This window comes from Podarcis muralis, chromosome 14 (genome assembly GCF_964188315.1).
Source record: "Podarcis muralis chromosome 14, rPodMur119.hap1.1, whole genome shotgun sequence".
NCBI classification, from domain to species: domain Eukaryota; kingdom Metazoa; phylum Chordata; class Lepidosauria; order Squamata; family Lacertidae; genus Podarcis; species Podarcis muralis.
Window position 1 is genome coordinate 22365690 of NC_135668.1, and position 22064 is coordinate 22387753.

General features: G+C 43.6%; 1 protein-coding gene across 6 annotated transcripts in view; it reads right to left on the reverse strand.

Moving 5' to 3' along the window:
* AKAP13 (A-kinase anchoring protein 13) overlaps window positions 1–22064 on the reverse strand; it is a 245561-nt gene that overhangs the window by 172745 nt on the left and 50752 nt on the right. For all 6 annotated transcript variants that reach the window (XM_077918966.1, XM_077918969.1, XM_077918967.1 and 3 more), the window contains exon 2: window positions 12088–12179. The gene's annotated coding sequence lies outside the window, so the exon portion shown is untranslated. The remainder of the gene's footprint in view (window positions 1–12087; window positions 12180–22064) is intronic.

The window sequence follows — 22064 nt, forward strand, 5'->3', positions numbered from 1 at the left end:
TTCCTTAAACGTTTTCAGAATCTGATAAAACTTCTCCATGTATGGCATTAGTATTGCTGTGTTATACAATTGTTATACGATTCTCCCATTTCACTCTCTGCCAGACGTACTACGCAAACAATTTGCTCCTGGTACATTTAACAAGACAGATTCTTTGCTCTGGTAACATCATCTTTTTCTTTTCTTGCAGAAACAGGATGCAGAGATTTATGGGAAGGAATAGAGCACTGTGAATAAGAAAGCATTCCATCCAAAATATTAAGGCTATTTTTAGGAAGGGTTGCATGACAATGCCCAAAATGTTTCCTTTTCAAATTTTGGAAGAAGGCACAACACAACAGGACCTTGTCCTCTTTTTAGCAGGCATCTGTATTACTGATTTAAACGAGATTTAATAACCATTCACACGCCCCAAGCATGGTGGATGGAAGCCATAGGAATTCTTAGCACCCCTGCCAAACTACATTTCCCAGAATTCTCTAGTGGAATCCATGACAGCTAAACTAGTATAAAACGGTACACATCTTCGGTATACAGTGGTACCTCTAGATGCAAACGGGATCCGTTCCAGAGCCCCGTTCGCATCTAGAAGCAAACGTAACCAGCGACGGCACTTCTGAGCATGCGCATGACGTCATTTTGAGCGTCTGCGCATGCGCAAGCGGCAAAACCTGGAAGTAACGTGCTCCGTTACTTCCGGGTTGCCGCGGAGCGCAACTCGAACACACTCATCCCGAAACACATTCAACCCGAGGTATGACTGTAAATACACCCAGAGCTGTGTATCCTGTTTATTTTCCAAGCTAAAAATATTCCAGTTTTGGAATGGGCAAAAACTACAATTTGAGTCAGTTTTCCGCAAATTAGCACAACTTGCGTATTTGGGTTTTGCTAATCAACCTCTCCATTCTTAAGGAAATCAGCCCTGAGTGCTCACTGGAAGGACAGATCCTGGAGCTGAGACTCCAATACTTTGGCCACCTCATGAGAAGAGAAGACTCCCTGGAAAAGACCCTGATGTTGGGAAAGATGGAGGGCACAAGGAGAAGGGGATGACAGAGGATGAGATGGTTGGATAGTGTCCTCGAAGCTACCAGCATGAGTTTGACCAAACTGCGGGAGGCAGTGGAAGACAGGAGGGCCTGGCGTGCTCTGGTCCATGGGGTCACAAAGAGTCCAACATGACTAAACGACTAAACAACAACAACAACAATCAGCGGGAGGTAAGGAGCAGCTATGCAGGGCAGCAGGTGACAAACCTCTTGAGGCCTAATTTCAAATCACATTTCTAGTATCTCTGGTTTTAATAAGCATTACTCATGCTGCATCTTATCACAATGCAAGAGGACTAAAAACTTTGCTCCCCCCCCCCCCCGCCTTTTGAGAAAACTGAAGCCTTGGCAGAAACACCACATTCTACATTATTCAGTGCTCCAGCAGAATCACTACAAACTCTCAGCCCATTGAAGTGTACCCATTGAAGTGTACCAACATCACAGAAGAGGGAGCCTGTTGTGTCCAATTGTGCATGCTCATGGTTAATGTGAATTAACCCATTCTCAGGCATTATTACAGCTCTGTCCAAGAGGAGTCTGACCCATTCATCCCTGATTGTTTGGGGCACAGGGAAAACCTGCAGCTTAGTGCAGAGAATCTGCAGAAGGTCTCAGATTCTATCCCCAACATCTCCCAGGGAGGGCTGTGAGAGAACCCTACCTGAAAGCGTGATGGTCTGCTGCCAAATCAGTGTAGGCCAGTCATTCCCAAACTGGTGCCCTCCAGATCTTACGTTTTGGTGTTCCACATGAAGCTCAAGTCCAAATATACAGCAAAGAGCCTGGTGTCTATACCCAGCTTCAGATCTACTCCACTAATCTCAGCAAGATACAAACTTTCCCAACTGAGGCATTAAAACCCATGTGTTGCAAAATAAATAAATAACCTGTTTCTTTTAAAAAACAACAACAACAACACAAGGTAAGTCAAGAGTTTTGTTTAAACTCGTTTAATGGACAAAATCTCCAGTGAAGAGAAACAGGACACATTTCTGATCTCCGTGTTTTAGCAGACATGCCAATTGGCCAATATCAAAAGAATTACATTGGAGATACACTAGACTTTAACCCAATTAGCATATAACAGGTCATCTAGGAGTGCTGAGGTCAAATAAGAGGGAGCAAACAACACCAAAACAGTGGCAAGGTTGCACAAGTTTTAAGAACCAGTCTGCATACGAAGAGAACTGGGATGGGTGACAGAAGATCATACACAGGGGCTGTTGTTTGCACATAGTAAAACACAGCGGTGCCCAGGGCTGGATATTTGCTGGAATTCCATGGGAGAAAAGAATATGAAACTGTATTCAGAATTCAGCTTCGGAATATCAGCTATCATTTTATGTGAAAGCAAGTATCTAGACCTTGTGGCTGCAAATATTTACTGGAAAGTTTCTGAGCGACACTTACCAGATTCTAAGAACCCAAGCAGCCAAGTAAGATTTCCATTGGGGGAAATCTTGGGGCGGGGATTCAGTGCTCTGAATAGTTTCTTGCCTTTCCCCAGTAACAGAAAACCCAGATTTTCTGGATGTAAAAACTGAAGAAAAGCAAAAAACATTTTTAAAAATGCTCAATTTTCCTAAATTTATAGTGAGCGCTAAGGATAGCAAGATCTGTCAGTTTTTGTTCTCTCGGTTACTCACTCTTCCCAATCTTAAATTTAGTTCTCCAAATTTCTGCAAGAAATTGTGGTTTATAAAATCCTCGTGAAAACTTACCAGTGCTTTAGTGCTAATTTCTCCTCATCAACACTTTTCTATGCAGTTTTGACTAATGTACGTATTTCTGCAAGCAATTTTTCTTTAGACAGTGAGTTTTTGTATCTTATTTTCATTAATATATTCATCTGTAGGTATACTTTTACCGAATATATGCGTTTTTGTAAACAATGGTTGGTTGGAGAACTGTGAAATTCAAACAAGCAGAATTTTGAAGGATGGCTGTGTTTTGGTTCTCATATTGCTTCAGAAAGTGCGGATTTGATAGATTCATCTTTAGAGGCGAACTAAATCAAATTTCTCCCCCATCCCCACAGAGCACAGAACTTAGCTTTTCTTTGTGCAAAATCTGGATTTCCTGGTTACAGAATTCATTATGTAATCACACATAGAACCTTCTTAAAACCAGGGCTATTGGACACAAATGACTTGGCCACATGACAAGGGATGACAGCACGATGTCTAGGCAAAACCAACTCTTAGCAAGGAAGGACTACGTTTTGAGTAGTCCAAAGGAAGTTATGCAAGGGAAGCTCACTGGGGCAAAACAGTTACAGAGACAAAAGTGGAACTTGCTTATAAGTGAGCTATTCAAAGCAGCAAAAAAAATAATAATGAAAGGAAGGGGGGAAGTAGAGGAAGAGACCACAGATGGGTGGTGGGAGAAAAGAGGTGAGAGATGCAAGCTTAAAGTCTAAACAAAGGAACAATTGTGTTGCATCCTTGACGTTTAACAAGGATGTTTACAGAGCCTCAAGGGAAGATGATCACTGTCAGTGGCTGCTCAGAGCATGAAAGCGTTTGGGTTTTTTTGGTTCTCCTGCTCAGGAGGAGTCTTGGGGTGGGAGGAGGCGGTTGTGGGGAGTTGATTTCCCTACAACAGTGTCTTTCAAGCTCTCCTGCTAGGCTCACAAAAGAATAATCAGTAAGGGCAGACAAATGTCCCACGACAATAGCATGGCTGATCTTACACCGCTGGGGAGTGTCGGGCACATCCCAGGGCATGCCCTGAGATCAACAAAGAGCAATGCTGAGGTCCAGCTAGCTTGGCTGTCGCCCTGCACAACACACAGACATGTCCAACTATCAGGGCCAGTCCTACCATTAGGCAGAGGGAGGCGGCAGATGCTGGGCAAAGGGCAAAGGAACAGAGGTGATGCGCTCGGGACAAAGTCGTGTGAACCGCATAGCAGGCCCTGCACCCTCTATGACATGGGTGGGGAACCTCCAGGTGTTGCTGAGCTTCATCTCCCATCGGCCCCAGCCAGTGCAGCCAATAGCAAAGCCTGATGGGAGTTGTAGTCCAACATCATCTGGAAGGTCTCCCTGCTTTATAGGACAGTTTCAAGGGAACAACAAACCCCATTAGGGAAACTTCTGCTGATTGCTACACTTTGGATGATTTCTATCAGGCAACCATTATTATTTAATTAATTGTTATTGATTAAAAACGGGCAATTTTATACTGCCAGATCATGCTAATAGTTGTTTAAAGGGTTGTATAACAATGCTGAAGAAGCAGGATTGCACTTGCACAATAGGACTTCCAATTTCTACTCCTCACCCCATGTCTTGTCACCAGCATTGAGACGTGGAAGACCTGCTCCCTGCCTCGCAGGTCTTTTCCCATCTGGCCTGAGAGGGGAGGGCCCTGACTGAAGCTAGTTACAAAAGCTGAGACTGCTGAACATACTTTGGGGTTGGAGTGCTTATTTAGGGGTTTCTGTTGGCGCAGGGAGTGTTGTTGCTGTTGCTGGTTTTGATATTATTTTTGTATCTTTATTTTATACCTTTTTATGATTTAATAATAAAAATAAAATACAACAACAACAACACCGTTTGTAACCCGGCCATCTGACCGGGTTGCCCCAGTCACTATGGGCAGCCTTCAGCATATATAAAAACATAGTAGAAATTGTTTAATTTGGTTGTGTCTTTTTGGATGTTTTACTGTTTATTACTGCTTTTGTTATGTTTGTAATTATGTTTTTTCCCCCATCTTGTACGCCACCTTGAGCATGGTTTTAACTATGGAAAGGTGGCATATGAATAGCATCATGCATGCATGTATGTATGTATGCCACCCCTACTCCCAAATCTGCTCCAGAGGTTCCCCCATCTGGAGAGGAAAGAAAAGGAAGAGGAAGTTTTGATGTGCACAAAAAGCTGTGTTGTGCCAGTGGAGCTGCAGTGTTGGAGAATACTGAATGCTGTTGTTGTTTTGAAGAGATACAGAAGAGGTCAGCCTCTAGTAACTTCCATTGGCTCGTTGGGCACCCTTCACAGAAAAGTGCGATACTTTCAAAATCCCTGGGAACAGATCATACTGAAGATAAGACACTGGAGAAGAATGCTGCTGCTGCTGCTGCTGCTGCTGATTTATTTAATTTATATACTGCCCTATATCAGGAAGTCTCAGAAGCAGTTCACATAAAAAGGTCACAGTATATAAAATTAAAATAAAAGCAATAACTCAATAATGCCCCCCTACAAAAAGAGCCACATTTTAAAAGGGTATGGGATATTGATCAGGTCAACCAAAGGCCTGGTTAAAAAGGAATGTTTTTGACTGGCAACTAAAGGTTTATAATGAAGGTGCCAGGCGAACATCTCTGGGGAGAGCAGTCCACAGACGGGGAGCCACTGCAGAGAAGGCCTGTTCTCATGCTGCCACCCTCCAGACCTCTCGATTAAGGAGCTCAAGCTCAGACCTGCTGGTGGAAGACTCAGCAAGTCATCAGGGTACAAGACACCCAAAACAGGCCAACGTCATTAACAAAATACAGACATGAAGGAAAATAAATAAGGCTGCTTTTTAAAGCAGACAATGTTTTTACAAAAAGGCTGCACTAAAGTTAAAAGCAAGGCACGCCTGTGCCTTCTTTAGAACTGTTTTGAGAGGAGCTCCACAAAGTGATCTCTTCCGTGTTTAAATTGCAATCTGAGTTTCTGGCTTCCTGATGAGAGCCGTCAACTCTTAAGATGTGCTCCGTGCAACACTCACAGAGCACCAGGGTATGTTCCCCAGCAGTATCCTGTCTCCCGCAAAGGGAATTGCACTGCACCACCCAGAATGTAGCCAGGCAGCAGATACAACAGGAGCTGGTCTGGGCTGAAACTGGATTATACAGTACTTAGAAAAGACAAGTGAAGAGGAAGAGGAAGAGGAAGAGGAAGAGGAAGAGGAAGAAGAAGAAGAAGAAGAGGAGGAGGAGGAGGAGTTTGGATTTGATATCCCCCTTTATCACTACCTGAAGGAGTCTCAAAGCGGCTAACATTCTCCTTTCCCTTCCTCCCCCACAACAAACACTCTGTGAGGTGAGTGGGGCTGAGAGACTTCAGAGAAGTGTGACTAGCCCAAGGTCACCCAGCAGCTGAATGTGGATGAGCGGAGACACGAACCCGGTTCACCAGATTACGAGTCTACTGCTCTTAACCACTACACCACACTGGATTCCCCAGCACTCTAGCCCAGTGTTTCCCAACCTTGGTCCTCCAGCTGTTTTTGGACTACAACTCCCATCATCCCTAGCTAGCAAGACCAGTGGTCAGGGATGATGGGAATTGTAGTTCAAAAACAGCTGGAGGCCCAAGGTTGGGAAACACTGCTCTAGCCTACCTCTCTTCTCAGTGATGCTCAGCACATCTTAGTGAGCACACATAACTGTGCATGCACAAGCCCTCTCCTGCAATTCCTTAGCTCCATTTCACCCAACAGTGACACTTCATGAACCCATACAGCATCACTGCTATGATTTCGCAACCCTATTTCATCTCCTCTGTGCAAGGTACCAACTAGGGCTGCAACAATCGGGTTGACTAATTAAAATCAGGAAGGTGGCTTTAAAAATGACTTGTATCAAACAAATCTTAACATAAAAAACACATAGGTAGAATGTGCACTTTTACAAAAGGTAACCCCCTCTCACGGACAGGCAGGGCAGAATGCCTCTTCTAAGATGGCACTGGCAGTAACATAGCTAAAAACAGAAGTATTTTTCCTTACGCAAATTGCTTTCTATGCATATGCAACTATAGGCAGATTTAATTTATATTTAAAACCAACTCAGTTAAGCTTGCTAAGATGTTCTTAATAGGGCCAACCGCCTCAATTTCATCATCAACTTCCCAAGAAGCTCTCTTTCACAGCTTAAATGTCCATCCTCTTCAACCTGCCATTAGATACCGTATTTTTCGCTCTATAAGACGCACTTTTCCCCTCCTAAAAAGGGGAAATGTGTGTGCGTCTTATGGAGCGAATGCAGGCGGGAGGCTCTGCTCAGCGCTCCCTTTAAAGAGCTGCGTGGAGCATGTGTGCACTCTTTAAAGGGAGCGCAGCTCTTGGTGGGGCCTTCATCCCGCTGCCCGGGACAGGCTGTGCATGACTATCCCATATGCCAGGACAGCAAGAGGCTATCCCATAAGCCAGATCCCTCTTGCTATTCTGGCTTCTGGGATTCAGAATATTTTTTTTTCTTGTTTTCCTCCTCCAAAAACTTAAGTGCTTCTTATGATCTGGTGCGTCTTATGGAGCGAAAAATACGGTACTTCTTAGGAACATGTGAATATAGGAAACTGCTTTATACTGCATGAGACCATTTGTCCACTCAAGTCATTAATAGCCACAGTGACTGGTTGCTGCCTCATCACAACTAGCAGGAACAGCACCTCCAGAATTGCAAGACTGGTACAGAAGAGGATAGGAATTCCTAAGCAAATCAGTTTTAAAAACAACAACAACTGGAGGGTGGGGTGAGAGAACGAGAACTTGAAAGAGAAGAGCTAAAGCTCAGAGGGTAGAGGATTCACTTTGCATTCAGAAGGTCCCTGGCATCTCCCAGTCCTGGAGATCTGCTGCCAACTGCTGTGAACCTACTGAGCAAGATGGACCAATGGTCAGTACAAAGGCAGCTTCCCCTGCGCCTAAAAATAATCTTTCTGCAAATAGCTCAAAGTGGTTCCAGGAAGAAATGTTGCAAAGTTTTCAACACGCCTCACTCAAAATTCCTAGAAATGCAGCCTCCAGCTCCCTCATCCAAGGAAGTGCTGGAAGCAGACAAAACAGGGACGAGAAGTAAATAACCCCTATAGACATCTTATTGGCCATCCTCTGAGGGAAGGGAGGACAGCAACAGCTTTCCTCCTCTTTGAATCCAGGCGTCTTGCTCCTCTCCTCCATTCCACTTCTGTCCACTCTGCAAAAGACCCCACTCCCACAAACACCATTTTAGAAACCCTGCCAGGAAGCAACTGTCTGCCACTCACCATTCTCGCCCTTTCTGCACTCTCGTTTCGGATAAAACAGAAATATTGTCGATGCGGTAACGGGTGTGTAAAAGGATTATCAGCTGGCTCTAATAATACTGACTGAGCTCACCCTCGTCATAAGCCTCTTTCCCTTGTCCAGAATCTGTAACACAATGCTCACTGTTTTACCACAAGTATTGATGCACATAGCTGAACGGAGAATACACAATTGCCTGCCCGCGATGACTCAATCTACTTTTCAGAAAGGTATGCGGAACTGAAAGCCAAAGCTAGATAACTCTATTCTGTGACTATTTTTATGCAGTGGCCCTTTCCAAACATAGCCTTGTTCTATCTGCTTTCAAATTGGAAAATAAAGCAGCAACTCAATAGTTGCTTAAGACAACTAAACAACTTCCATCTTGTTCAGAATACAGCCGCACCAAGTGTTTGTTGTGATATGTTCCAACTGGGAAGCCCCAGTAATGCTGTACCAGAGATCGTTTGCACTATACAGTGGTACCTCGGGTTACATACGCTTCAGGTTACAGACTCCGCTAACCCAGAAATAGTGCTTCAGGTTAAGAACTTTGCTTCGGGATGAGAACAGAAATTGTGCTCCGGCAGCGTGGCGGCAGCAGGAGGCCTCATCAGCTAAAGTGGTGCTTCTGGTTAAGAACAGTTTCAGGTTAAGAACGGACCTTTGGAACGAATTAAGTACTTAACCCGAGGTACCACTCTGAAAACAGTATCATGGCATTTTGGGGAACTGCAGTTTGTTACAGTTGCTGCGAGCTGTTAAGAGACACTCTATTCCCCTCACGGAACTACAGTTCCCAGAGTTCACTGCGAAGAGGGACTGACTACTCAACCACTCTGAGAACTATATCCATAGAGAGAAAAGGCACCATTTGGATTCTCCATCTTGAGCACCAACATTTCTGGTTTTCTGTTCTAACGTGTTCTGCACTTCGGTACAGCGGTACCTTGGTTTACGAACATAATCCGTTCCGGAAGTCCATTCTTAAACCAAAGCATTCTTAAACCAAGGCGTGCTTTCCCATAGCAGCGGGGGACTCATTTTTCAAATGGAACACACTCAACAGGAAGCAGAATATGTTCTGCTTCAAAGGCAAAGTTCACAAACCAAAACACCTACTTCCAGGTTTGCAGCGTTCTTAATCCAAGTTGTTCATAAACTAAGCTGTTCTTAAACCACTGTACCTCGATTTTGTGTGTGAGAGTGGTGCTGTTTGAAGACATAAGCACATGGAGAATGAGGTGCACGTATGAGATTATGGGAGTATGTGTGCATTTATCTCACTGTTCTCCCTCTATAAACATTCCCTCCCACTCAACACTTAAGAAATAGGGGGGAGGAAGTGGTTTTAGCTGAAATAAGCAGAGGTCAGACAGGCTGGAAAACCAACTAACCAATTCCACTTTTGGCCCAGCAATGTGGTCGGTGGTGGGTGAAATAAGGTACAGCCAGGGGCAAAATATTCTGAAGCTAACATCCAACGCAAGAACATACTTCTGTTCTGTTTAAATGCTTTTTGGAAAACTGCAGGGTTTTGTTTTTTGTTTAAAGCAGTAACAAGTATTTCAAAGTGCAAATTCAGTGCAAAGTGTAAGGAGGCTGAAGGGACATTCTTTCACCTCTGGTGGACTTGTCCAAAAGTGAAGGCCTTCTGGAAATGATATATAATGAGCTAAAAAAGGTATTTAGGTATACCTTTCCCAAGAAACCAGAGGCCTTCCTCCTGGGCATTGTCGGCCAGAAGGTGTTAAAGAAGGATAGAACATTTTTTATGTACGCAACTACAGCAGCAAGAATACTTATTGCAAAGCACTGGAAGACACAAGATCTACCCACATTGGAAGAGTGGCAGATGCAATTGATGGACTACATGGAACTGGCTGAAATGACTGGCAGAATCCGAGACTTGGGAGAAGAGGCGGTGGAGGAGGACTGGAAAAAATTTAAGGACTATTTACAAAAATACTATAAGTTGTATGAATGTTAAAAACTGCACGATTTGGAAGTTTGGGCTTCAGCGAATAGATTTTTGAAACAGGAAATTAAGTTAAAAGCAAGAAAAGGATGAAATTTAAAGTATTACTAAGGGTGATTTAAGCTACAAGTAACTGACAAAGAGTATTTTAAATTTAAAACATTTGAAAGGTACAAATTAAGATGTGAAAAAAGGTAATAATTTGCTGACATTTTTATGGTAAAGAATGCATGGTAGGGGAGATGTGAGGAAGTCCGATTGGTTATGCAAAAATATTTCTGAAATTGGAATTTTTTATTTTTTCTTTATTTGTTTTCTTTATTTCTTCTTTGTGGAATCTATATTCTTGTTTGTGTATTTGAAAATGTAATAAAAAATATTAAAAAAAAAAAAACAAAGTGCAAATTCACAAGGATTAGTTACATTGAGTGCATTGAAGCAAGATTTATCTTGCCACGCCTGGAAGACTAAGTACCGTATTTTTCGCTCCATAAGACACACCGGACCATAAGGCGCACCTAGTTTTTAGAGGGGGAAATCAAGAAAAAAAATCTTATCCCCCCCCCCCCCAAAGCCCCAAAGAGCAGTGGACAGGAAGAAGCCATAGCCGCGCGCAGCCTCTCCTGGCAGGAGGGGCTTCGCACGGCTATGGCAATACCCCCACCTCCCGCAAAAGCCCACAGTAGCCGCGCACCCTTTAAGGAGCGTGCGGTTCCTGTGGGCTTTTCTACGAGGAGGGAGAAGGGACTGACTGGCCGTGTCAGTCCCTTCTCCCTCCTGGGGAAAAGCCCGCAAGAGCCGCACGGAGCACACACATTTCCCCTCACTTTTTAGGAGGGAAAAAGTGCGTCTTAGGGAGCGAAAAATACGGTACTTAAGAGCAGCCCTGCTGGATCTGACCAATGGTCCATTCAGTCTTGCATCATATTCTCGCAGTGGCCAACCAGATACCTACGGGAAATCTGCAAGCAGAATGCAAGCAACTGTTATTCAGTGGCACTCTCCCTCCAACACTGGGGGTCATGCAAAGCAATCCTGGCTAGTAGTCACTGAATTTGTCTTTTAAAGCCATCTGAGCTGTTGGCCATCCCCTCTTCTGGTGGAAGTGGGCTTCCAAGAGACTGGAGACGAGGCCTGATGGAGTCCTGCAATTTCCATACACCTGGGGTGGGGGTGTGCTTTAGGCTTGGCATTGATAATAGTCCCCCCAATGTCACACAACAAAAGATTTTTCAGACACACGGCGGGGAGGAGGGGCTTCCCAAAGCAATGTGTGATCCAGCTGTTCTGCTGCTCAAGAGCCAAAAATCAACACTGAGCATGTCAAAGTCAATGGGCTGTATCCAAGTTACAGCAGACACATTGAAATGAATGGACCTAAATTAAGCCACGTTGCTTTATTTCTTTAGGTGGAAGTTGGTGTCACAATAAATTTTTAAAAGCTTACTAAGGAGATCGTTCCATCAGCATAAGCATTTCTGCTCACCAGACAAAACAATCTCCCTTCTTTCACAGGCAGACAGAGGCAGTAATGCTTCTGAACACCAGTTTGCTAGAAACCACAGAGGGCTGAGGGCTGTTGTGCTTGAAGATTTATTCCCCAGGCATCTGAGTGGCCATTGTGAGAACAGGATCCTGGACTAGATGGGCCATTGGCCTGATCCAGCAGCCTCTTATGGGTTTTTTTTTTTTTTGTTCTCCCTCCTCACCCCCAATTCTGTTCTGGGGGATTTTCCTGATACTTCCAAGCATTTGGGGAGAGGCAGGGGGAGAAATGTGCAGTTGTGGTAGTGGGACTTGCATAGCAACTTGGTTGAATCTGACTCAATGGGTCTACTTTGAACAGGACTTGCATTCCCTGTGTAATCCCCTTGGACACAACTTTGGATCCCAGCTCATTACATCCATTACAGCATGAGCATCTGAGAATGTAAGAGACCTGTGGGGTCAGACAACAGGCTATCTACTCTAGCATTCTGTGGTGTCAGGTCAATTGGAAATCTCCATAAAAAGGTACAGATTATTATGTGTGTGTGTTTTTTAACTTACTGTAACTGCATGAAGCAGCATGCAAGCTCCAGCAACTTCTGCCAAACCCCAAGAATCAGGCACAGCAGATCACCATAAATGATGGCAGAGCCCTAGAGAAAAGAGAAAACATTGTGCATAAGCAGAAAACATGGAACTTACCAACAATACAATGACTAGTCTATTTAACTGTTTGGCATATATGTTGATCCTTTATTAATTCAACATCTTTGTATTTAAACAAAACATTCACTTTATTAGCACATAAGAAGAAAGAAAAACAAAACAGAATGAAAATTAAGATTAAACACACACACACACACACACACACACACACACACACACACAGAACAAAAGTTGGGTTGTTTAATTCATATTCCCTGGGGGAAAATATATTATTATTATTATTATTATTATTATTATTATTATTATTAGGGTTGAGGTAGAAATATTTTTTAAAAGATTTAATTTATTTATAAATATAACCTGGAAGTCGTTGTTGTTGTTCTAAGGTGTTTTGTACTTCTGCAAACCTTGAAGTTTGGCAACACTTGCATTTGTGGCTGCTGCTTTTTGGTGACATAAAGATATATCAATTATTTATTTTTAAAGGGACAATCGCAAGAACTTTCTGAAAGCCAAAAGGGTACAAACCCACCATTCAACTTTACCCAACAGTAATTCTCGTGCAATAAAATCTGCCCCAGATATTTTAATCACCTTTAACTGTAAATTAAGACCTAATCAAAATTTGAAGGGAAAGCGCTATGAGACAGTTTTAAATGTTTCCTGAGGGAAATTCTCACCCAATTGGTAAATGCATACTAACGCCCCAGCCTTGACTGAGCTTACTACTTCTGGCTGCACATTTTGCAGGAAGGACTCACACGAACTGCTCCTCTGCACACACAAAATTGCCTCCGAATAGAAAACTATCGTGACAGAATCCCTGACACACTAGGTTTCTATGTGCAAGGAACCTTTTCACATGGAAGGGCCCTCTTCAACCAGGTGAGCACAGCTCCAGGCAGGGATTTACCACTAACAATGAGAACTTGGTCAAGGGGCAGCAACAGCTACAAGTGAGTTAGCTTGGCATAACTGGTGCTAAATGTACTGCTCTTGCTTTCCATTGGACCACATCAGCAAGGCAGAAGAGGGGTCTTATCTGGGCAGCCCAGGATTACACACTGTCCAGCCTTGCACTTTGGGGAGTGCCTCGAGAGACAGTGGAGTGCAGATGGATGTCAACAATGCCATGCAAATGTAAATCTAGACTCAGGGTTTCAGAATTCAGAGCAGAATCAAAATGAACTTAGGTTTTAGGGATGCTCTAAAGCAGGCTTCCTCAAACTCGGCTCTCCAAATTTTTTTTTGCCTACAACTCCCATGATCCCTAGCTGGCAGGACCAGTGGTCAGGGATGATGGGAATTGTAGTCTCAAAAACATCTGGAGGGCCAAGTTTGAGGAAACCTGCTCTGAAGCAAGGTTAGCAATTAGTCCTATGTAGTATCAAATCAAGGTAGAGGTGAATCAGAGGAGGTGGGATGGGGTGATTTCACAAGAATGAAAAGAAGGCAGAAGGAACTACTCAGCCCCAGAGCCAAATCCTGATACTATGGTTCAGTTTCATATCTCCCAGACACAATAACTTCTCTTTCCCCCACCCAGTGTTAGAAACTCAGGAGATATAAGCAAGGCGCCAAGTAGCTCCTTAAACCAGGGCTGCAGTCACCACAACAGAATGCCAAGTTGCCATCTCAGAGCCAGATGGCTCGAAAGCCGTATTTTTCAATAGGACTTTTTGTTTCCTGAAATGCATTCTGATTGTGCAGATAAGGTATAACTGATAGAAGTCTACAGGATGTGTTGCTAGTGTGTGAAAACAGTCATGATCCAAGGATCCCCAGGCATGCACCTACAGACAGTAACGATGTCAGGAGCCATCCTAGCGCCCGGGCATCATTAAAGGTAAAGGGACCCCTGACCATTAGGTCCAGTCGTGACCGACTCTGGGGTTGCGGTGCTCATCTCGCTTTATTGGCCAAGGGAGCCGACGTTTGTCCACAGACAGTTTTTCCGGGTCACAGGGCCAGCATGGCAAACCAGAGCAGCGCACAGAAACACCATTTACCTTCCCCCCGGAGTGGTACCTATTTATCTACTTGCACTTTGACGTGCTTTCAAACTGCTAGGTTGGCAGGAGCAGGGACCGAGCAACGGGAGCTCACCCCGTCGCGGGGATTCGAACCGCCGACCTTCTGATCGGCAAGTCCTAGGCTCTGTGGTTTAACCCACAACGCCACCCGCATCACTTCCGGGCATCTTTACTTGGTTCCAAGTGGTTTACAGACAGATGCAAAATGTGCCTGGCGCCTGGTGAATTTCGAACGCTGCCGCCACCCTATTTGTTAAGTATGCAGTAAGAAAGAAACACTCCATTACCATGAGTGATCTCTTATAAATTACCATGCCACAAAGGGGATTTATTAGGTAAAGCTTATAAGCAATTAGCAATTTGACTAAGCCAGAAGTAGCAGCTGTTGTAACGTCTCTCAACAGAAAGCAAATTCTAACGATGATTAAAATAACTGTGGCCAAGCAGATCAAATTATGTCTGAATTATCTGAATTTTGAACCCTGTATAAAACTATGCAAATCAGCAATTCTTAAGAGTTTTAAATAATTTATTCAGTCTTTAATAGTCATGGGTGCACAAAGAGGAGGGCTAGGATACCTATGCAAACAGCAGACGCAATGGAAATATTATTCAGCTCCCTCTTTGACTTCTAGGATTTTAGCAGTCATTACCCACACAGTGCACCTCGGCGTAAGTTTTACAAACTTATAATAAGCTGAATTTCTGTGTCCAATCAATGCCACTTCCAGAGCTGCTCCTCTGGAAAACCCCAATGTGCCCTGAGCAATAATGATGAATGATGCGCTGGCATCTCCAGTTCAAACAAAAAGGTGATGGGAACTACCTCTGCCAAAAGCTTCTGCCAGTGGAGACAGTATCAGCCTACAGCAGGGTGGCTAAATTGAGTGATTCTGTTAGGCTGCAGCTCCCATAATCTCTGACCATTTGCTATGCTGCTTGGGGTTGATGGGATTTGTAGTACAGCAACACTATCCAGAGGGCCACCATTTGGCCTAGACCAGGATTCCTCAACCTTGGCCCTCCAGATGTTTTTGGCCTACAACTCCCATGAGCCCTAGCTAGCAGGACCAGTGGTCAGGGATGGTGGGAATTGTAGTCTCAAAACTTCTGGAGGGCCAAGGTTGAGGAAGCCTGGCCTAGACGGACAAATAATCTGACTTGGCATCAGGCAGCTTCTTAGCTTTGGAAGACACATGGTGTTAGGTTGAAGCTTACCCTCCATCTCAACTTCAGCCAAACACCTAAAAAGCAACCTTTTGCTTTGTTTTACGTGGTCCAGTCCCTCATAGGGCCTTGTTATTATAAACGTCCACCAATGCTCCACCTGTCACATTATTGCTTTCTCTAAGCCTAGGGGAAGAGGGGGGAACCTCTGCCCCTCCCAATTTCTGCTCAACAACAACTCCCATCAGCCCCCAGGAAGTACAGCCAATGGCCAGGGAGGATGTTGTAGGTTCCTGACACCTGCCATGGGAAAACATCAACACAGCATACAATATATGTACCCTTTCTCCTTGCGCTACCACTGTACTCCCAACACCAAAGCAATGGCACCTTAGCCTCAGGGCTAGAATCCTTTTGCAACACACAATTAAAAGGCCACATTCACACAATACATCTGAAGAACTTCCCTCACAGACTTCTGGGAGATGTGTTTTGTTAAGAGCATTGAGCACTATTATGGGACCCCTACCCCCTCTTAATGAGCTACAATTTTCCGATTCACAGGGAACTCTGAGAACTGCACCTCTCCGTAAGGAATTGAGAGCTTCCTGACCACTCTCAGCCCCCTTAACAATTCCCATAATTCTTTGGGTGGAAGCCATGCTTAAAGAGAATTGCATCATGGTGCTTTAAAGGTATGGCATGAATGTGGCCAATTAAGATTCCAGTATCCACCGCACAACAACGTGGTCCTGCAATCTCTCTTATGCCTCCCCCTTTTCAGAATGCGTAACCTTTGGTGTTTGAAACCCAATGCTTGAAGACTTCTTGTCTCCAAAAAAAAAGGGGGGGTGGGGGGAGACGACTAGCCTACGGACACTGGATTGGAATGTGACGCTCCCAGAGTTTTTAAAAAGAACAGTTAAGAAGCAGATTTATGAGCATTCCTCTCCAATTGTTTACTTTTTGGAGGTGGGGAGGGATTTACTTACGCAACTGCCAGATAAGGAGACCAAGGTTCTTCCTCCCTGTTATTCCCGGAGCAGGTAGATTGGACACAGAGGACCCAAAGCACACACACTTACAACTCAGCGGCAAAGACTCGGTTTAATTTTAAAAGGAGCTGCTGCTTCCTGCCCCCAACCCAACCCAGGCCTTTTTGCTGGCCTGCTACCTAAGTAACCAATCTCTTGGGAAGTTGGGATGGAGAATAAGCAGCAGGAGCAGATTAAATCCTAAGCAACAAGGATCCTGTTTTCATGTAAATGCCCTGTACAATTAGAAGGAATTGTCAACAGACAAGGGAGCAACCAAAGACAGAGGGGAGCAGAAGTAGGGTTTCAATGGTTTAAAAAGGGGGGTAGATTTAGAAAACAAACATTTCAAAATTAACATAATTCCCGCTCCCCCAGTCCAAAGAAACAAATGTAATCACATACTGATCTGCTGATCAGGCCAAGACTCTCAGCAGCCGGATTTTATACAATTTGTGAACTTAAAGCTTCCTTTTTTTCTGAAGGCTGGAGTTTTATTTTATTTGTATTCTGTTCTGAAGGCTGGAATTATATTTTATTTGTATTCTGTTGTATTTCTTAAATATATATTTGTTGATAGAAACCACTCTGAGGCCCATTGGCAAAGGACAGAATACAAAACTCCTAAATAAGATTTAAACAGATCTGGCCATTGTAATCTACTGTACAGGACTGGCGCTACTCACTTTTATTGTGTTCTGAGGCTTGAAAGGACCCTGAGAGCTTATTGTGATGACAGTAGTTTGTATTTTAGAGACGTTCCCTTAATTTGGGGCACCATGTCAACGCTTTCTTAAAGGGCTGTAATTTGTGGACATGCCCTAGTCACATGGAGCTGTTGAAGCAGAGGAAAAGCAAGAGTCTGATGCTGTACAAACTGCTGGCTTGAATTCTGCTGATTAAAGCTGTATTGTTAACGCCTGTCTTCCATCTGCAATCTCTTGGATAAAAAAAAAGAAATCACTGCACTGGATAGCCCCAGGTAGCTAGTTCCCAGCTTATTTCAAGCCCTCTTTTCATTGAAAGCAATCTCAAAGCAAAGAAAGCCAAGAGTTGTATGTTCTTCCATGAAAAAGAAAAGAAAACACACAGAGAGAGATGTCATATTGCAATCTCATCTTATTAAGGCTGCATACATATGATACATCTAAAGCAAATTTTCAATAATAATAATAATAATAATAATAATAATAATAATAATAGGAACTGTAGTTTGTTAAGGGTGCTAGGAATTGTAGCTCTGAGGAATAAACTACAATTCCCATGGTTCTTATTATGGGGGGTTGCTTTAAATATAGTTTAAAATGAGTTCATTTTAAAGCTAGTTGGGTTCCTTTTGATTGACGCATGCCAACTATTTCTCATCATCTCCTGTGCTGCTGTGGGAGTGGTTAATGGGGAAGAACATAAGGAACCTATGGCTTGTTTGCTTCCAAGACACCATGTGCTCATTTCTCTTGGGAGGAGGGGGAAAGATGTCTTCAAAATGACCCACCTCTGACCTCCCCACCCCACACTCCTGACTCAAACAGAGGAAATGAAAATACAAAAAAACAATACGCAGGGTTAGACTTTAAACTAACAAGGAAATTGCAAGTTAAGCCACCAAGCAATGCCCTTGCTTCACCTCTGTGGCATTCCTCACCCCTACTGCCATTCCATTTAAAGGCACCCTTTGTCCTTCTGAATACCCAAAACTACAAGAGGGTTTGTCCACAGAAAACAGGTGGCCTCCGCCCCAAATGGACACATGGTCACTTTCTCTCCCTTAAGCCAGACACTCTTGCCTCAGCCCCTTCCCTCCCCATATCTGCAACACAGGTAGAATAAATAAAAGGCATAACAGCATGTGGCTCAAGCGTCTCCCCTCAAATCCTGACATTTCTACAACTTTGCGTTGCTACAAGACTGGGGAAGGACCTCTGAAATTTGGATGGTTGCAAGGTTAGGGTCAAGCCCTAGCCAAAGGCATGTCTATAGGCCTAACTAAATGGAGAAAGGCATTATACATCAACAGGTATGAAGAAAGAGCTCTCTAATATCGTGCCCATTCGGCAGTTATATTTATGTGCTTTTTAATAATAACAACCAACACCTTGATGGCTCCATGACTCAACACTCCCATCTCGTCACTCCCTTGCTGTACAAGCCTATCTACCGGTTGTTTCCAACAAGGTTTCTATGGCAACGGCACAAGCAACTAATTAGGAGGGGACATGAGTATTTGTTCAGTGGCTTATAAATCTCCACTCCTAGTCCCAAGTCATAAAAAAGAGTCATCCTAGTGCAACTGGAGGTTTAAAAAGAAACAAAAAATAAAAAATAAAAATGAGGAAGGTTTCGTTTTTATCGTTTTGCCATTTTCCAAGCAAATTTTTTACGAAACGGATCGCCTGTGGTTTACAACCAATTGAAAGGCCGGAATGTAAAATAGCAAGCTGACAGGAATAGCATCACACCACAACATCCACATTCCGGCTAAAACAAAAAACCCAAAAAGGGATGAGCTCAACCACACCACACTACCACCCCGGGGAAAATTCAGGTTTAATTCAGTTCACTTCTTTTTCCTTTCAAAAAATATTTTTTTTTTAAATCCTACTTTTCTCCATAGTGGACAGGCTCACCCATGCTTAACCATCGTTTAGTGCTACATGCATGCAGCTGGAAGGAGTCCAAGTGCGGACTTGCATGCTTCCACAAGAGCAAGAGGGGAAGACTTCTTCAGAGATTTGTTCTGTTTTCCACAAATCCCGGTTTATTGCCCACAAGCCAGAGCACGTCTGCCTTAAGAACAAACGGGTTGAATAAGCCAGCTTCGGAACTCATAGCTTGAAACTGGCTTGCCTTGAAATTGATAAGGGTTTGTTTTAAGCCACAACCCCCCTACTTTGCAATTTGCAAACCAAGATTTGTGGAAAGTGGAACAATATGCTGCAGAAGTCCTTCCAGCAACTGCAGGAGAGGAAGGGGGGAGTTTGAGAGTCAGCTGCTTCACTTGGGGGCAGCTCGTAGATGTAGCCCTCAAGCAGCGTACTGTGACGCGCAGACCGAGCCAAAGCCTCAATAAATTACACAACAAAGTCCACTTTGTGTGTGAGTGTTTTTTAAAAAGTCAATCAAACACAAAAATATAAATAGGCATAAAAATACATTGTGGGCCCATGCTGGATTACTAATGCTCTTGGGGAAGGAGGAGTACATCAAGTACTTTTTGCTAAATCTATGCTGTGGTTTGTTTATGAGAACCAGGATTTGGGTGTAGAGCGCTGTACACCAAATAATAAAGCTGCTTTTTGGGCTGGGGGGGGACCCAGGCTTCCCCCACCAGCCCTGACAAGCTCCTGAGCAGCTCTGGGGTAGCCCGCGAAGCCTCCGCAGGGCAGTGGGGAGCCTTCATCCTGCTGCCCTGGGGAGGCTTCGCACAGCTATCCCTGGCTTTTGCAAAGCTCTCCCACCTCCCGCAAAAGCCCCCAAGAGCCACACTCCCTTTAAAGAGCTGCACGGAGTGTGTGTGTGGCTCTTGGGGGCTTTTCCCTGAGGAGGGAGAAGGGCAGCTCCTCAGGGGAAAGCCTGCAAGCGCCACACACACGCTCCACTCAGCTCATGAAAGGGAACGCTGAGCAGAGCCTGGGATGCATACAGGCTCTGCTCAGCGCTCCCTTTAAATAATATTTCTTTTCTTGAATTCCCCCCCCCCAAAAAAAAAGTAGGTGCGCCTTATGGTCAGGTGCGCCTTATGGAGCGAAAAATACAGTATATGCTTTCCAAGTGTAGAGTCCCAAGTTCAATGCCCAGCCTCTCTATGTATATCTGGGAATGTCCCCAGCCTGGAACACCCTGGAGGGCTGCTGCCAACCTGTGTTGGCAGGACTGGGCTAGATGGGTCAGTGGTACAAGGACAGGTTCTTATATTCCTAGAGGAGATTCTTTTGTGTTGCAAGCATATATTCACAAGACCATTGTGGAAATCTCCCAGTTATGACAAACAAAACTTTGCCCTTCAGTATTCTCAGTGTAAGAGTACAGCTAGGAACTGCGCGCACTTTAAATTTTAACTTCTACGAAAAAAATGTTATGCACTTTATTTGCTAGCACAGTGGTACCTCAGGTTACAGACGCTTCAGATTACAGACTCCGCTAACCCAGAAATAGTACCTCGGGTTAGGAACTTTGCTTCAGGATGAGAACAGAAATCACACAGCTGCAGCAGAAGGCCCCATTAGCTAAAGTGGTACCTCAGGTTAAGAACAGTTTCAGGTTAAGAACGGACCTCCAGAACGAATTAAGTTCTTAACCCAAGGTACCACTGTACTCCATGTACCAATTGCTGGTTATATCGTTAATATCCGACTGCACTGTCAATGTTCGTCATATCCTATTCCAGCTTATATATTTTTCCTAAATGATATCAATTTATATGTTTCAAAGTTTGAGAGTTTATTTTATGAGTACTTTAACATGTTTTAACAAATATGATCAAAACGATTTTTTTGTTGTCACACTATGTTTTGAAATGAACCAGCATTTAGACCACTATTGCAATGTATTGATTGGTGTTTGTTTTGTTTTGCAGTGATGTGAGCTGCTCTGGACATGTTTATGTGGGAAAGCAGCATACAAAAGTGAACTATGAAATAAAATAAATTCTGAAAAGCCCTCCTGGGCAATAAGCATCACAAGGTACCAGATATCTGGAGGATTGATGCCTTAGGACAATTGGACGCCCTCCTGATGCTGCTGCGTTAGACTATAATAACCATCATATCCCACCATTGACCACTCTAGATAGGAACTGATAGGAACTAGGGACTCAGGCGTTCACAAAGCCTGCCTGCCCTTGACTCCAGTCACCACCATGCTCTGGCTAAAAGGAAGAATTGTAAGGGGGAGGTGGAGACAGCCACAGTCTTGCTGTATTTATTTTGGAAGTGCAGTTCATGAATTCAATAAAAAACACAGAAATCAGGTCTGACAACCAACAAGAATTAAAAAAATTTAAAAAAAAAAACTGGAGTCAACAACAGCCTAATAATACTTTTATTTTAAAAAGAAATTAAAAATACATTTATTTATCCTCACCGTTCACCTTTATGTTCCTGTGCAGGTTACAACAATTAAAACAATATATTGAAAATAGTTGGAATATAATTTTCCATTCAACATTTGCAGCTATTGAGCCCGTTAGCAAAAGCACTTGACTGGCAAAAATGCAGACTCCAAAAGCTGTCTCACAAGTATCCATTCTACGTCCAGTGAGCTTTATGACCGAGTGGGCCCACATAAAAGCTAGAGAAGAAATGCAAATTCATCTTTTTTATTTTTTTAAATCTAAGCAGGGACCCTTGCTTTTATTACAACGGACGTGTTGCACTTACAGAGGGCAGAGGCAGCGGAGAAGAACGTCAGCCAACTTAAGAGTGTTCCAGTAATAACACAAACTGCACCTACTCAAACATATAACCCCTTGTAAATTCAACTGAACCAATTGTGTGTGTTGAGTGTATGCATATTATAATAGCTCAATTTGTTAGTGAGTACACACACACACACACACACCATATGATGCTGTGGCCAAGTGACCTCGCAGGATCATAGAATTGTAGAATTGCAGAGTTGGAAGAAGAAGAGTTTGGAT